This window comes from Microtus oregoni, unplaced genomic scaffold (genome assembly GCF_018167655.1).
Source record: "Microtus oregoni isolate MIOR12 unplaced genomic scaffold, Mior012 000005F_ref0000423, whole genome shotgun sequence".
In the NCBI taxonomy this organism is placed as follows: domain Eukaryota; kingdom Metazoa; phylum Chordata; class Mammalia; order Rodentia; family Cricetidae; genus Microtus; species Microtus oregoni.
Window position 1 is genome coordinate 1,113,877 of NW_024543064.1, and position 16,225 is coordinate 1,130,101.

General features: G+C 45.8%; 1 protein-coding gene across 5 annotated transcripts in view; it reads right to left on the bottom strand.

The window, feature by feature from the left end:
• LOC121448045 (guanine nucleotide-binding protein G(I)/G(S)/G(T) subunit beta-1) overlaps nt 1-13,761 on the bottom strand; it is a 60,524-nt gene extending 46,763 nt beyond the window's left edge. For 4 of the 5 annotated variants that reach the window (XM_041651646.1, XM_041651647.1, XM_041651644.1 and 1 more), the window contains exon 1: nt 13,628-13,761. The gene's annotated coding sequence lies outside the window, so the exon portion shown is untranslated. The remainder of the gene's footprint in view (nt 1-13,627) is intronic. The other variant, XM_041651648.1, reaches the window with a different exon arrangement.
• Between the last annotated feature and the right edge of the window lie 2,464 nt (nt 13,762-16,225).

Here is a 16,225-nt window from a genome sequence, read left to right on the forward strand (position 1 = left end):
TGATTTTTTTATAACTGGTTGACATACACACAGCTTTAAACCCACTGACACTCAATTTAGGAAGATATAAGCATGTAAGTCTTATAACGCTGCTCTGCCATATGTCCCAAGAAAAACCCCACAAATAAAGTTCAAATAATTTTAAAATAGGACCAGCAAAATGGCTCACTACTTAAGGGTGCTAGCTGTTAATATCAACAACTTGAATTCAATCCCTGGTACCTACATGATAGAAGAACTCACTCCTGCAAGCTGCCCTCTGACCTCCCACACTTCTTTTATTTATTTATTTATTTATTATTTATTTATTGCGTATATGATGTTCTGCCTGCATACATGTCTGCAGGCCAAAAGAGGGCAGTAGATCTCATTACAGATGGTTGTGAGCCACCATGTGGGTACTGGGAATCGAACTCAGGACCTCTGCAACATCAGCAAGTGCTCTTGACCATAGTCAAGGACCCAACTTCTTTTTTTCTCTCTCCCCCTTCCTCCCCAACCTCGAGTCTCACATTGTAGTACAAGCCTTCCAGTGATCTCCCTCCTGTCTCAGCCTCTCAAGTATTAGATTATAGGTGTAAGCTACTATGTCCAGCTTACAAATGACTTCCATTTAAAATAGATATTTACTGAATCTGACCTTGACGTTCCAAGGTTTAAACAAGGTCAACAGCAGCTCCTAACTTTAAATATGCAAAGGCTGCTAATCTAGTTTGTGAACACAACTTAATTCCCCAAATTCATACTTTTACATTGCTCAAAATGGCACTTACTGACCACATAAGGCAAAAACAAACAACAGCAAAAACAATTCATTTTATAAAAATTAACACTAAGAGGACTAGCTGGGCTTGGGGATAGAAAAGCTTTTAGTTCCAGCACTCTGAAGGCAGAGATAAGAGAAACTTTATGAGTTTGGGGCCAAGCTTGTCTACATAGTAAATTCCAGGACAACCCGGACTACAGGAAGACCCTGTCTTCAGAAAAAAAAGGAAAAAGGAAACAAACAAACCAAGTACCTAGTTTTTCCGTCACACTAGACACATGGTTCTATTACTGAACAGGATATAAAACAAAAGAAGGAAAGAGGACTGGAGATATAACGTGGTGGCGGAGCACTGTCCAGCACAGGACAGATCCTGAGCTCCATCCTCAGCACCACTTGACTTTGAAAGAAAGCAAGTGCTGGGCGATGGTGGCGCACGCCTTTAATCCCAGCACTCGGGAGGCAGAGGCAGGCGGATCTCTGTGAGTTCGAGACCAGCCTGGTCTACAAGAGCTAGTTCCAGGACAGGCTCCAAAACCACACAGAAACCCTGTCTCGAAAAACCAAAAAAAAAAAAAAAAAAAAAAAAAGGAAAAGAAAAGAAAGAACGAATGAACGAACACAGGAGAACATCAGTTAGACACACAAGGAGAGGGGTCCCAAAGGATGAAGCACTAGCTATCTAGGGTCGAGCAGCATCTGCCAAAACTCATGCCTACCGGGAACTATGACTATTTGGAAAGGTCTTTTTCAGGTGTAATCAGGCAAACTAAAATGAGATCACACAATCAGAGTAGGCCTCAGCCAAATAACTGTCCTTCTAAGGAAAGCAGTTGCATAGAGTTTAGAAAGTCCTATGAAAACCGGCGGAAAATTGAAGTGATGCAAGCACAAGCTACTATGTTACACAGCTGACAACCAGAGAGAGAAATTAAAGCTTCTCAAAGGCAGAGCAGTATACAGAGCTTTTCCCAGTTCCCTGCAGGACGCTCACACATCTTGCCTGCACCCCGATTTCAGACTTCTCCAGAACTATGAGAGTTAAGTTTGTGGTTGTTTGTTACAACAGAACCCAAAGCCCAGCAGGGCCTAGGGAAGAATCTCATGAAAGCATGAAAGAACAGGCAAAGGACTAAGACACTCCCAGTGTCCATTGAAGCTGACATTTTACTCCACTTCATTTATTTAATTTTATTTTGAGACGTAGTTTTTCGATGTAGCCATGGCCACTCTGGAATTTGCTATGTAGACCAGGTTGGCCCACGCCCACACCTCTGCCTCCCCAGTGCAGGAATTAAAGGCAAAAGCCATCAGGCCTGGGGTTCCATATCATTTAATCCCTACAATGCTTATGAGAATGGAGAGAACAAAGATGCTCAACAAATGGATGAGTGAGCTATAAGGAGGAAAAAACACAACTGGCTGGAAGTGGTGGCATAACCTTTAATCCCAGTACTGGGGGAACAGATTGGCAGGACGTTTTGAGTCCAAGGTCCAGCTAGGGCTACATATTGGAGCCCCGTCTCAAAAAAAGAAGGGAGATCTCCTATCTCTCCCCTATGTAGCCAGCCACCTTAAGTACTCCCAGCCAAGCACAGCAAGCACCTACCCTTCTCCTCCACTGCCACAAGCTCCATCTGTTCCCCACTCTTCACTTTTGACCATTCCTTGCACTCAGAAAGGTCCCATGGACAGTAGATCTCACCTCTGTGTTCTATGAGCTACTATTCCTATACTCATCATCTGCTAACTGCCCTCTACTTTCCCCATACCTACTCTCAGGGCAGACCTCGCCAAAACTCTGGGTTTTCCTCCCCTGCAGGATGCAGTACTGAATGTATATGAAGCAGAAGTGACGAGACAAGACATTAAGACAACATGACTGGCTGCAAGCAAAGGACTTCCAGTATCTAATTTTCAGCTCAGACCCCCTTTCCATTTTCAATCATTCAGGATCCCAGGGGCCTTGATAGATTAACTGGTATTTACTATATTCAGAAATTAAGATTTTTAAACCAGGGCTGGAGAGATGGCTCAGTGGTTAAGAGCATTGCCTGCTCTTCCAAGGGCCCTGAGTTCAATTCCCGGCAACCACATGGTGGCTCACAACCATCTGTAAAGAGGTCTGGTTCCCTCTTCTGGCCTGCAGACATGCACACAGACAGAATATTGTATACATAATAAATAAATAAAAAAAGATTTTTAAACCAGGCACTGGTGATGCATGCCTTTAATCCCAGCACTAGGGAGGAAGAGGCAGGCAGATCTCTGTGAGTTTGAGGCCAGTCTGGTATACAAGAGCTAGTTCCAGGATAGGCTCCAAAACCGTTTTGAAAATCCAATAAATAAGTAAATAAAAAATAAAATTTTTAATTAGTTTAAATTTTGGGGGAGTGAAAAGCTCCGGAAGTCAGAGGGCAACCTGCATGAGTAAGTTCTCTTATTCTACTATGTAAATCGCAGGGATTAAATTCAGTTCGTCAGGCTTGGTAATAAGTACCTTTATTCACTATGCCATCCTCGTAGTTCAAGACTGAAAAGTTTTTAAATGTTAAATCAGAAGTTAGGGAGAAGGTTCATGGGTAAAGTGAATGCTAAGTAACCACAAGGAATGGAGTTTGAATCTCCAGAACCCACATAAAAAGCAAGTCTGTCCAGGCAACAGTGGAGAACGCCTTTAACCCCGAACTTGGGAGGCAAAAGCAGACCAATGGATCTCTGAGTTCTTCAAGACCAGTCTGGTCTACACAGCGAGTTCCAAGACAGCCAAGGCTACAAAGAGAAACTGTCTAATAAAACAAAAACAAACACAAGACTAAGACTTGCCAGCATGTACCCACAACCCCAGTACTTGGAATGAAGAGGGTTTAGGATGGGGGAGGTGGGGGTAGGGGTAAGCACAGATCCTTCTGGGTTCAACTTTCAGTCAAAAACTAATCTCAGAAATTGAACAAGGTCTGGAGATGGCTCAGTTGTTAGGAACACATACCACTCTTCCAGAGGACCCTAGTTCAGTTCCCAGCACCCACAGTGGGTAGCTCACAACTGCCTGTAACTTCAGCTCCAGGGCATCTGACACCTTCTTCTGACCTGAGAGTACCCATATCCATCTATGCACAATCACACATAATTAAAATAAATAAAAATACTAGTACTAAAGATCCATTCAAAATCATACACAACTAAGGAGAACATGAGATATCCCAAGTGAACTTCTGGCTTCCACACATGCATGGAAGAGCATCCCCAAATGCTCTCCCACATACACTGCAAAGCCCATTCCCCCCAAATGTATGTGTATTAAATCACTTGGAACACATGTTATCAAAAACAACACTTTTTTATGAGGGAAAAAAACAACTCCAGCTCCAGAAGATCCAATACCCTTCCTCTGGTTTCCAACAGAATTCACATTATATGTAATTCAGGCAACTTTTAAAAAGTCAGGAATAGTGGTCCACATCTTTAATCTCAGACTTAGAAAGGAGGCAGGTGGATCTTTTACAGAGCCAGTTTCAGAACTGCCAGAGATACACGGAGAAACCTTGTCTCGAAAAATAAAAATTACAATTAAAAAAGAAAACAGCCTCTCACAGGTTTTTTATTATTTTGTTAGGGAGATGAATATTCTTTAAGACTAAACCAAAACTCAATAGCCAAGTAGATCTTTGGTTCACTGACTGCAGTGATGGGATGGAGGCAAACACTGCCACAGAGCTATACTGCCAGCTCAAGTGGTCAGTTTCTTCTTTTCTACTTATCAGTGTGTCCGTGTGTATGAACACGTGGATCAGAGGATGACTCCATTGGCTGGCTCTCTCCTTCCACTCTCTGATCTTTTGTTCTGCTTTTGCTTATCTGTTTTCACCATTACCTTTTTAGTGGGGAAAAAAAAAAAAACAAAATGTAATCAGGGTATTTATTTAGGTTTTAGCCAAGAAATCTACAAAATGTAAAGCTGTCAGTCTCTGCTTCATGACGTGGGTGGTTTCTGGATTTTGCTTTGGCAGAGGTTTGTAGAATAGGCTGTTATATAGCCTACAACAGCCTCAATCTTGCTATGTAGCTGAAGAAGGCATTAAACTATGATCCTCCTTCCTCTACCTCCCAATCACGAGATTACAAACATGCCACCATGTCCAGCATAAATTTTTCAACACTGTTAAAGTTACACATTCTAGCTGGGTGGTGGTGCACGCCTTTAGTCACAGCACTTGGGAAACAGAGGCAGGCGGATCTCTGTGAGTTCGAGGCCAGCCTGGTCTACAAAGAGAGTTCTAGGACAGCCAGGGCTACAGAGAGAAACCCTGTCTTGAAAAACAGAAGAAAAAAAAAGCTATACATTCTAATTAAGGGAGCTTGATGGCCTCAGGCTGGTTCTCACTGGTCCAAGTGCTACTGTTCTGTTTTTAAACTATTTGTTTACATGGACGGAGGCACGTATGTGCCACAGCATACATGTGGAGGCCGGAGGATAACTTTGTAAAATCATTTCTCTCCATCTGTCTCTACATAGGTCCTGAAGACATAACGCCAGTTATCAGGCTTCCGTAGTTAGTGTCTTCACCTGCTAAGACATTTCATGCGCTCCAACCTTGTTTCTGAGGCAGGACATCTACTCTATGAGCCACACTATGTCCCCAAGTGGTCAGTTCTTAAAGGGTAGTACTAATGTGGAATCTGAAACTACAATTTTTCAAGTAGTTTCATTAAATCATTTTACTCCAGTTTATGCCCTGAATAGATCTTTTATCCATCTGTGAGTTCATAGCATCGTGTACACATCATTTGGGAAGTGAAAGTTGACTGATACAAGGAGGTATTTCAAATGCAGACAATGCTTCATCTATAATTAACAAAAACTGTTTCACTAGAACTACCCTCTAATCTTATAAGCAAGGCACACTATCCTCAAGACTGAAAATGTGTACCTTAGTGGTAGAATACTTGCTAGCACACAGGAGGCCTGGGGTTTCATTCCAGTAAAACACATACACCCTTTAAATACTGGATATTGTCTGTCATGATAGCAGTAACAAAAATCTCTATTTCTGTTTGAAATCATCTATTTATTTAAAAATATTTCATTTCGCAGAGGCAGGCGGATCTCTGTGAGTTCGAGACCAGCCTGGTCTACAATAGCTAGTTCCAGGACAGGCTCCAAAGCTACAGAGAAACCCTGTCTTGAAAAACTACAAAAAAAAAAAAAAAAAAAAATATTTCATTTCATGTATATACATGTTTTGCCTGCATGTATTATCTGTGTACCATATGCATGCCCTCAGAGACCAGAAGATGCCCAGAATTGAAGTTACAGATGATTGTGAGCCTCTATGTGGGTGCTGAGAATAAAACCTGGGTCTTCTGGCAGAGAAGTCACTGTTCTTAACCACTGAGCAATCTCTCTGAGATTTTCTATTTATTTGTACTTATAATATTTCTATTATTATTCTATAAATATTCTATAAGTATTTTATTTATACTATTGCTATGTATTTCTAGTCTACTATTACATCTTTTAATAAAATAGAAGCCCTCAGTGTTTCTATTTATTACTGCCATCAATACTCAAGTTATTTTAAGTATGTGGTTGACTGTTAATTTTTGAGAAGTTTTCTGCAATATCCATGTTTGAGCAGCTACAGTTCTTCAGCTCGGCTGCACAATGCCTACCTTCCCATTCTGTCATGGGACAGTAAAGGGATGGATGGGCAGTCACGAGTTAGAATTACAGAACCTATTTTTGACAATTCATCAAAGGCATTAGGTTTTTAAAAGGCCTGGGGCCAGGTGTTGGTGGTGCACACCTTTAATCCCAGCACTCGGGAGGCAGAGGCAGAGGTAGAGGGAATCTCTGGAGTTCAAACCCAGCCTGGTCTATAGAGTGAGTTCTAGGACAGACAGGGCTACACAGAGAAACCCTGCCTAAGGGGGGGGACACAAAACAAAACAAGAAAGGCATGTGTCACCATAACTAGTCAAAAAAGGCCAGCCTGGGGTATATAGCAAGACTTCATTTCAAAAAACTAGAAAATAATAAATGTAAAGGATTAATGATTTTTTTAAAGCTCTGGTTAACCTGGATCTCACTATTAGACAGGCTTGTCTCAAACTCACAGAGATCTGCCTGCCTCTGCCTCCTGAATCTGAAGATTAATCAGTAATTAACCCGAATGCTATGAAAATGACCAGTTTGTGCCACAGCCTTGATCTGTGTTAAGCAGTTAGCAGTTTTATTTGCCACAAGTGCAAACCTAACACTAAAATAAAATAGTCATAGGATTACAAGTAGCTTTAACTTAAGAGACCCTAAAGAGGGTTTCAGGAACTGCTAAGAGTTTACAGATTACACTTTAAGATTTGAAGGTCAGAGTAAGCACTGATCCCAAGGCTCCAATCACCATCAAAGTGCTAGTAACTCCCAAAGGCCTAAGAAGTCACTGATTCAACAAATATCTATCGTGTACTTTTCAGGAGTAAAGCTGAGTATCCTTCTTCCACAGCTGAGAACTAACTAGTGGGAAGCTCAACATCAGGCTATGGAGCCTGTGGTTCAGGAAGGTCCTGTAGTGAGAGGCTCCTAATGGAGAACAAACTCGGTAAACACACTTGTGAGGGTCTCCACAGAGCAAGAGAATGTTCAAGGACTGTTATGTGTCTGTGGAGCAGAATGTGAAGATGCACAAACCAAAGTCATTATCTACCCCACCAGGCACCCAGGACAGAACCCCCACAAAACCCCAGGGCTCCTTCCTGATCACCAGCTTTACTCATCTTCTCCAGCTAGCCTCCTCCCCCTGCCCTGAGAATGCTCCAGGCTTAAGCGCTGTCCCTTTCTAGTTAACCTGCTCAAACCCTTCAGAGGCCTGTTGGAGCCCTCTAGATCAAAGTTCACATTCTCCCCAAGACTCTGATCTTTCTCTATCTACTTCTCCCCGGGAGAATTTCTGGCTACAGAAAAGTAATTATTGCACGTTTATTATGTGCCAGACATTGCTCTAGTGCTGAAAACAAGGTGGATAATGGAGTCCAGCTGCTGTTTGCTGCATGAAAAACACGGTCTCCTCTCCTCTGCCCCACACCTCAAACTTATTTCGGAGACTTCACCAAGTCTAGAACTGGTTGGTTAGGTATCCCTGAGAACCACTGACCTCCATTGTTCCTACTCGTCAGGCGCCCACACTTTGTCCTCAGGACTCAGAAAAGGTGCTGAGCAAACATTTGAAATATTAAATATGCCAGGAGTTGGGAGGCAGTAGCAAGCAGATCTCCATGATTTGTGAGGTCAAGGCCCGCCTGGTCTACAAAGCAAGTGCCAAGACTACAGAAAAACCCTGTCTTGCCGGGTGATGGTGGCGCACGCCTTTAATCCCAGCACTCGGGAGTTCGAGACCAGCCTGGTCTACAGAGCTAGTTCCAGGACAGGCTCCAAAGCCACAGAGAAACCCTGTCTCGAGAAACAAAAAACAAAAACAAAAACAAAAAAAAAAAGAAAAACCCTGTCTTGCAAAACAAAAAAAAGGAAAAGAAATATTAAATAAATTAGCCAGTCGGTGGTGCTGCACACCTTTAATTCCAGCACTTGGCAGGCAGGCAGAGGCGGGCGGATCTCTGAGTTCAAGGCCAGCCTGTTCTGCAGAGCGAATTCCAGAATAGGCTCCAAAGATACACAGGGAAACCCTGTCTCAAAAACACAAGTAAATTAATTAATTAATAACAAAGGAAAGGGAATATCAACCAATAGACAGTAGATGAACAGATGAGCATCTATATTTCTTGTAGGGACTGAATTTTACAATCCCACATCCCACACAATGACGTACAGGTTAATAAGCATGCTTCACCTATGCTGCTGTTCTCACTCTATCAGTCTTAAAGCGAATATACACACTCTCTTCCCCTCTTGATAAAATACATCATAAAACTAGGACTACTAAATATTATCTTTATATCTAGTAACTGTAACCGTTATATAAATACAAGAATGGACTCAACTAAATAATGCTTAGAACCATTTTATGTAATCCTAGTCTTTTAAATCGCAGAGATTTTAGAAATGGCTCTTTAAAACTTCTGAATTAAGGCAGGTGGCAGTGGTGGTGTACTACTTTAATATCAGCACTTGGGAGGCAGAGGCCACCCTAGTCTGTTACACAGAGAAACCTATCTTGAAAAAGCAAAGCCAAAATAAAAACAAAAAAAAAATCTGATTTAAGAAAACAAATCACAGGCTGGAGAGATGGCTCAGAAGTTAAGAGCACAGGCTTCTTTTCCAGGGGTCCTGAGTTCAATTAAAGGTGATGCACACACCGGGCGGTGGTGGAGCACACCTTTAATCCTGGCACCCAGGAGGCAGAGGCAGGCAGATCTCTGAGTTTGAGGCCAGCCCAGTCAATGTACAGTGAGTCCCAGGACTATACAGAGAAACCCTGTCTGGAAAACCATCTACCCCCACTAAAGAAGAAAAATCACTAAATACTGTTATTGTTATTAAGTCTTTAAAAAAAGAAAAAGGCAACTGTGTTCTGTAAAAGAGAAAGTCTTTCTGTCATTGGAAGCCAGCAGTAGCACCAGGAGATCAACAGAACTCCCTAAGCCAGAACTGCACAGGAGGTTAAAGAGCAGATAGCAGTCCTCTTACCCAGTGACCAACTCCAGTGTCTACAGAGTTTGTATTTCTGAAATAAGTTATGCAACAAAATTCAAGTTTTAAAATTCTTATTTCCAGAACAGTTAACATGGTACGTCCTCTCTTCACATACACATCCATACAATATCATAGAACCATTTTCCCATCACTACTAAACATTTTAGTTTTGTAAATTAAATCTGTTCTTTTTTTCCTCTTGTTCAATGATCACTAAACCAACCATTTAACTGAACTTCTACTTCATAAGTTCTATAAATACTCTTAAGCACAGTTCTAGGAAGACTGCAATACTAGCACTTGGAAAATCGGAAGGATGAGGATCCCTTAAGTAGTTCAAGACTAGCCTGAGCAACACAGTGAGTCCTGTCTTGGAAAACAAAACAAACACCCAAATGCAAACCTGGAATTACTCAAACAATCCTATGTAGCCTAGCCTGGCCTCACTTTCTGAGTAGCAAATGACCTTAAAGGGTCAAACCATCAACTCCTAAAATAAGAATTTAAATTAATGTTAAGAATTAAGAAGGTGGTGGCGCACACCTTTAATCCCAGTACTTGGGAGGCAGAGGCAGGTGGATCTTTGAGTTCGATGCCAGCCTGGTCTATATAGTGAATTCTAGGACAGTCAAGGCTATGTAGAAAGACTGTCTCAAACTGCCAAAAAATAAAAACAAAAAGGTGTGTAAGAGCTGGCTCAGCCATCAAGGGCACTTGTTGCTCTTGTAGAAGACTTGGGTTTTGTTCCCAGTTCCTACATGGTAGTTCACAGCCATCTGTAACACAACTCAGCCTTCTGGCCTCTACAGGAACTAAATATTATCTTGTAATAACCTTTTATGAATAGCAGAATGAACTCAATTAAATAAAGCTTAGAACCATTTTATGTAATCTTAGTCTTACATGCAGGCAAAATATTTAAACACGTAAAATATTAAATAGTAAAATAATTTTAAAAATTAAAAAAACACCTCACAAGTCTAAAAATTTTGTCCCTTGTCTTATGAGATTTATGATGGTTCATGCCTGGTTCACTTGGAAGCCTGAGGAAGAAGGATCACCAGGGGTTAGAGACCAGCCTGGACTAAACAGTGAATACCAGGACAGCGTGGGTTACAGAGCAAAATGGTCTTTAAAAAGCTAGAGGGAGATGGGGAAAGGCACACCATATGGTCAAGCCCAGATAATAAAACTGAGAATATCTATTACCAATCCACTAATGCTAAAGCCAAAGCCCACATAAAGAATTTAATCCAATTTAATGACTGACATGAGCCAAATCTCTTGGGCAGAGGAAAACAATCCAATGAACAAACTAATAACTACAGATACCACTTCTTAAACAAATCTCTGTGGCTCACTCACTATAGGTGAGCACTGGCCACAAAGCCAACTGTAGTGGGGTGAGGCGAAGGAGCCCTGAAGGCTCAAGGGCTTTCTCAAGGCTACATTTAGAGATGTTAACTTTTCCAGGAGTATCAAATAGGTTTTCTTAAAGTATACTTACTTGGAGCAATTATGTGCATTCTTCTCTTCCCCATAGGGGACCCAGGGATTTAACTTAGGTCCTCAGGCTCAGCACTGAGTGCCTAAACCCCCAACCCAGTACTTTTTAACTAAGTAAAACTAACAAAGCTTCACTAATCTGTGCACCACTCTGAGAGATTATCTTCTCTAAGTCAGTCTGTTTCTCCAGTGATTGGGATAAATCCACCTGGATAAAACTCTGAAACCAGCCTTCCTAGATGTGGAAAGATAACAGTCAAAAATATTATTATGCAGACTTTGGGAAAAGGGGGTGTTTTAGACAAGGTTGGTCAAGAGGTAACCCAGGCTACTCCAACTTGCATTGATCCTCTTGCCTCAGCATCCAGAGTGCTGGGATTAGAGGAGACACACCAGCACATCTGGTTTATTCTGCAACCTTTTAAATCTAAGGAAATTTACCTGGTCCCCCTATTCCCCCAAATCAGACATAACTAAGGCTACCAAACAAAGAGAAGCCTTTTTAAAAAGTGTGCTTAAGGGGCACTCTGCTCTACTCTGGTGAAGTAAACATAGCTTTGATGTCAGCTCAGGTACTACATAAGAACTGTTTGTGTCCCGTGGATAAATTCATGGAAGACGTCTAAGTTTCATGTTCAATCTCCTGCATAAAAAGATCCTTGCAAGGATCCAGCAGATGAAATACAATCCTGAAACCGGGCATCTGTACACCCAGAGCCAAGCAGCAGGTATGAGCACACAGCCTCAGATAACCTACTTTTGACGTTCCAGCCTCTCATCTTCTAAGAAAGACTGCACACTGTAGCAGTGAAATAAAATGCCGACAGGACCCTACACCTACGGTCTAGCCTCCTCCCCATGGAGATGATGCAGGCAGGACCCTACACTCACAGGCTAGCCTCCTCCCCATGGCGATCCTGGCCTTCCCAGCCGCACTACATTCCTGTAGGCGTCTGTCATCAAAGTCGGGCTTCCTTAAGTCAAACCACGCCAGAACCTAGTTCTGTTGTCTAGAGGCTCAATGCCTGTCTTCACACTTTCATCCTTGGCCAAACACCCAGTATAAGAAAGGAGAAAAGGAGGAACTGCTCCTTCATTTTCTTTTTGCAGTATGAAGTACCTTCGAGAAGAATCCAGATTTTAGCATTAGAACTAAAATCCTTATTTTCAAATAAAGACCGGTTAAAAAAGACAAAGCAATTTAGAAACCGATTAATGCTTTCTCTGAAAACCATATCCAGTCTCGACAGTGAAGAACTTTTCACAAGATTACACTGCCATTTACTTGCTAATCATAAAAGATCATCTACATATTTTCTTGGTTAATAGTCAATCTCACAGGCTATTTAACCACACAAAAATGCTTGCTTGCTGCTATCAGGCCGAAACGTAACAAAAGAACTAACAAACACTACGAGTTTCCTGAAATTTCAGTATTACACACAAGCCCCGTTAATATACTTCATTATAAATTCCACTAATTCTCTCAAAATAAAAATCCTGACATAACCTCTGTAAAGATGAACTGGGAATATATAGGGATGCTATTTGGGGGATGCTAAACGTGACGTTTAAAAAACCCGGAAAAAAAAACATGTTCAGATGTATCAAAAGGTCAAAAGCCAAGCTGCAGTTCCCCAGGGGAAATCGAGGCTGTGGAGACAGGGATAGACTAGACCACCCGGTGAGGGATCTGGGCAAGACGCCCCCTCCCCACAGTGGCGTCCAGGCGAACCTAGGACCCCAGCGCTTTTCTCTTCTGCTCCGGCCGCGGCTGCCAGGGCCGGTCTTTGTTTTCAGCCCCGGCGACGGCCGGCGCGGTCCTAGCTGACAAAGGCGGGCATCGCCATCTTGTCGCGGCGGCCGGACGCGGCGCCCATTCATTCGCGGGCGCCTGGGGCCGGGAACGTCGGGAACCAGGGGAGCCGGGAAGCACGGTAGGCAGCAGGCCCGCACCCGGCAGGGGTGATCGCGGTATCCGGGAGACCCGCCCCGCGGCCGCTCCCCGCGCGGCCCTGATGAGTTCCACACCCCGCAGGAAGGCGCGGTCGGGAGGGCAGAGCTCGGCTTTTGTTCCCGCGGGGACCTGGCCTCGAGAAGAAGCGCCTGCGGGGCGCCCTTTTCATCCCGGCCTAGGCCGCCCCGCCCAGGTTCGAACCCACGACCCGGGCCCCGGTTCAGCATCCCGCTCCCCTTTTTAAAACTCAGGACCATCGCCGGATTCCGGCACCACGGCCGAGACCACTCCACCGCAGCTTCGATTCGAGGATCACGGATCTGAAAACCGAATCCCGACACTCGGTCCGGCCTTGAACCCAAGACCCCAGACCCAGCCCCGCATCCGGGATCCAGCCTCGAACCTAGGACCCCTACCCCAGTCGCCGTAGCTCGGGATCCACCCTGAAGCCCAGGACACCGGCCTCTGTCTCACATCACGGACGCGGCCTTAAGCCCAAGACCCCTGCCCGGTCCGCATCCCGGCCTAGGCGGCTCCGCCCCAACCAATCGGGGACCAGAGACCCAGGCCCCGCCGCCCACCCAGCCCACCCAGGGATTGCGGTCCCCGCCGGCCCCACCCTGGAGGGCGTGCTGACTTGGGCGGCCGACGACCCCCACCCCGGGGCTGGAAGAATAGCCGCAGGGCTCGGCCCGGCCCGACTTGGCCCAGCCAAGGACCCGCGCCACTTGCAGACCGCGGCCACGCTCACCTCGCCCTCGCCCAGTCTGGCGCCCACGCCGCCGCCTGATCGACCCGGTCGTCGCGCTCGCGGCCTGCGGGCAGGAGCCGGCGAGGCTGGTCGGGTCCGCGCGGCGGCTGTTTCAGTTCCAGCCCCGCTGCCCTCGCCGCCCGCGCCCGCCACCGCCGCCGCCGCCGCCGCCGTCGCCGTCCGCCCCTCAGACGCCTCCAGCCATCAGGATGGGCGCGGCGGCCCCTGCCTGCAGCCTCGGGAAACCCCACGTCGCGTCACCGCGCACCGGCGGCGTGCGCGTGCCGCGCTTTCCGCCCCGCCCTCCTCGCCCCTGCGCGTGCGCGAGCGGCTTAAAGGCACCGTGATCCTGCTCGAGGGTCTTCCAGGGGGGTGACCTGTCTGCAGCTGTTCTCGGTAGCCTCGGGTTCTAGATTGCTGATTTAGGTTTCAATACCACGCGCCCAAAGCCAGAGCGTGGTGTGTTCCGCCTGTGTGTCCAGCCCGGGAGGGCCGGAGGGCGTAGGCGAGCGGCCTCACGGGGCCTAGCCTGGGCAAGGGTAGCCAGATGGCACAGGAAGGTTGTCGAGAGTAACCCCAAGAATCTGTAAGGCATGCCATTCTGTCCGTCTTGCCTCTATTCCAGCCGCCCTGGGTTAACACGACTCCTGCCACACTGACTTCTTCACTCCCTTTCTGTCCTTTCCAAAATAGTCTGTTCCTCTCTTACTTCCTCCAGGCCTGCGCTAGCCTCTCTTAAACCACAGCCTGGGACCTGGCACTGGCACCTCGCCCCGCTCGCTGCTAAGGAGGCTTTCTTCACACTTCATGGTCTCCATTCTTGTCTCTTGTGCGCCTTGCAGCCAGGTCTACCTCCTCCTCCCTAGTCTGTTTCTTCTTGCAGCAGCCTTTGGGTGGGTGGTCTTCACACCTCCCTCCCTGCTCCGGATGCTTCCTGCCAGGCCATAGAAATGTCCCTGTCACTTTGCTCCTAGGCTTGTTCTGTGTCAGCCCTGAACTGAGACCTTCTCCTGCTAGTGGGCAATAGAAATGAGGATTCAGGTGCTGGAGATTCACTGCTACTAACGTGTCATTACTTCTAGCAGGCTGAGCAGACAGCCTGAGGCAGAACACATATATACACGAAAACACGTATGTACATACAAACAGTCATGTGGACATTTGTGACTGTTTTTCTTGAACACACTAAGTGTACTGATCTCTCCAAAACACTGCAGGGCTTATTCATATTCTCTTCCTTCAAGTCAGTGACCTTTTGCTTTGAGAGTAAGGAACTTGTTTCCAGATATCGCCAACATAACCATAATTGCTTACCATCCTACCCTACTCCCTGGGCCTCTATGTCCTTCACTCCAGCTGAGCTAAACCTGGCTTAACGTCATTTGAGTAGCTCTTTTACTCCACGCCATTGACAGCTCCATCACCCCACCCTCTTCCAGTAGAGCCCAGGGTCATCTTGTGCTTTGCCCCCCAGTCCTCTCCCTTGTCCCTTGTGACTCCATCTCCGGAGAGGGAGTCTGTTCCATAACTTTGTGAAGACCGGCCTTTGTGCCGCTGTCACTTCTGTGCAGAAGTTCCCCAAGCGCCTACCGGTCCAGTCCTAAAAGAACATCCATTGCCAGCTTCATTTCTCAGAAGTGGCCTATTCCCAGCCGTCTTGCCCAGCTCTTTTCCCTATTTCACCGTGACTCCTGTGAAGACTTCCTCACCCACAGCAACCACCCCACCCCCAGAGGATCCTGGGGATATATATTGTCTGGAAAAAAGTAAATGGCATTCTGAGTTCCAAGTGAGAGTCAAGACTCAGCAACCAGAACTATACCTGGGAAGAGATGGGCGGAATGAGGTCTCCACTAGTCACTGCTGGTCCAAAAAAGGGTGGAGCTAGAGGAACGTGAACAACTGGGTAACCAGGAGACATCTGGGCCCCAGGCTCCTGCAGAGAAGGGTTGCGGGCAAGGAGTACAGTCTAATAGAATATCAGAGGGTCAGGGCTTCTGGGTGTTGGCAGGTGCTCTCACATTCTAAGGCAGTCATCAGACTCCAGCAGGCCTGATGCCCACCCTTCAAGATCTGCCTGGGTGAATGACTTAAAGTAGAAACGAGAAGAGGAAGAGAGAGAGGAAGGAAGAAGTGGTATAGAAGGGAAATGGACAGAAGCAAGTAGCCCGAAGTATACAAGGCCAGTTATCACTGCAGAGTCTTCCAAGTTGCTGTGAGCCCCTCAGCCACTTTGAAGTCTCCTAAGTGAAGATGGGGGCAGGGAGGGAACAGACTGAGCCCTTCAGGGGCTAGCCTCTGGGGCTCCCCGTTCCATAAGCTGCCTCCTCCCTGCTCCCACTTATTGGCAGCCCATGAACAAGGTCCCTTATGAGGATGCTGAGCCCTAACATGGTTTACATAGTTGAACTGTTGTTTAGGGACATCTTGCTCTGCAGCCGAGGCTAGACTAGAATCTGGGGTCCTCCTGTTTCAGCCTTCACAGGCTTTGAGATTTAACCTCTGTACTTCCATGTGATCTCTGATCAGGGTGGGGCAGAGCCTTCCCTGGAACTTGCCGCACAACACTGGCTGAAGTCATCATTTATGTGTTTATGG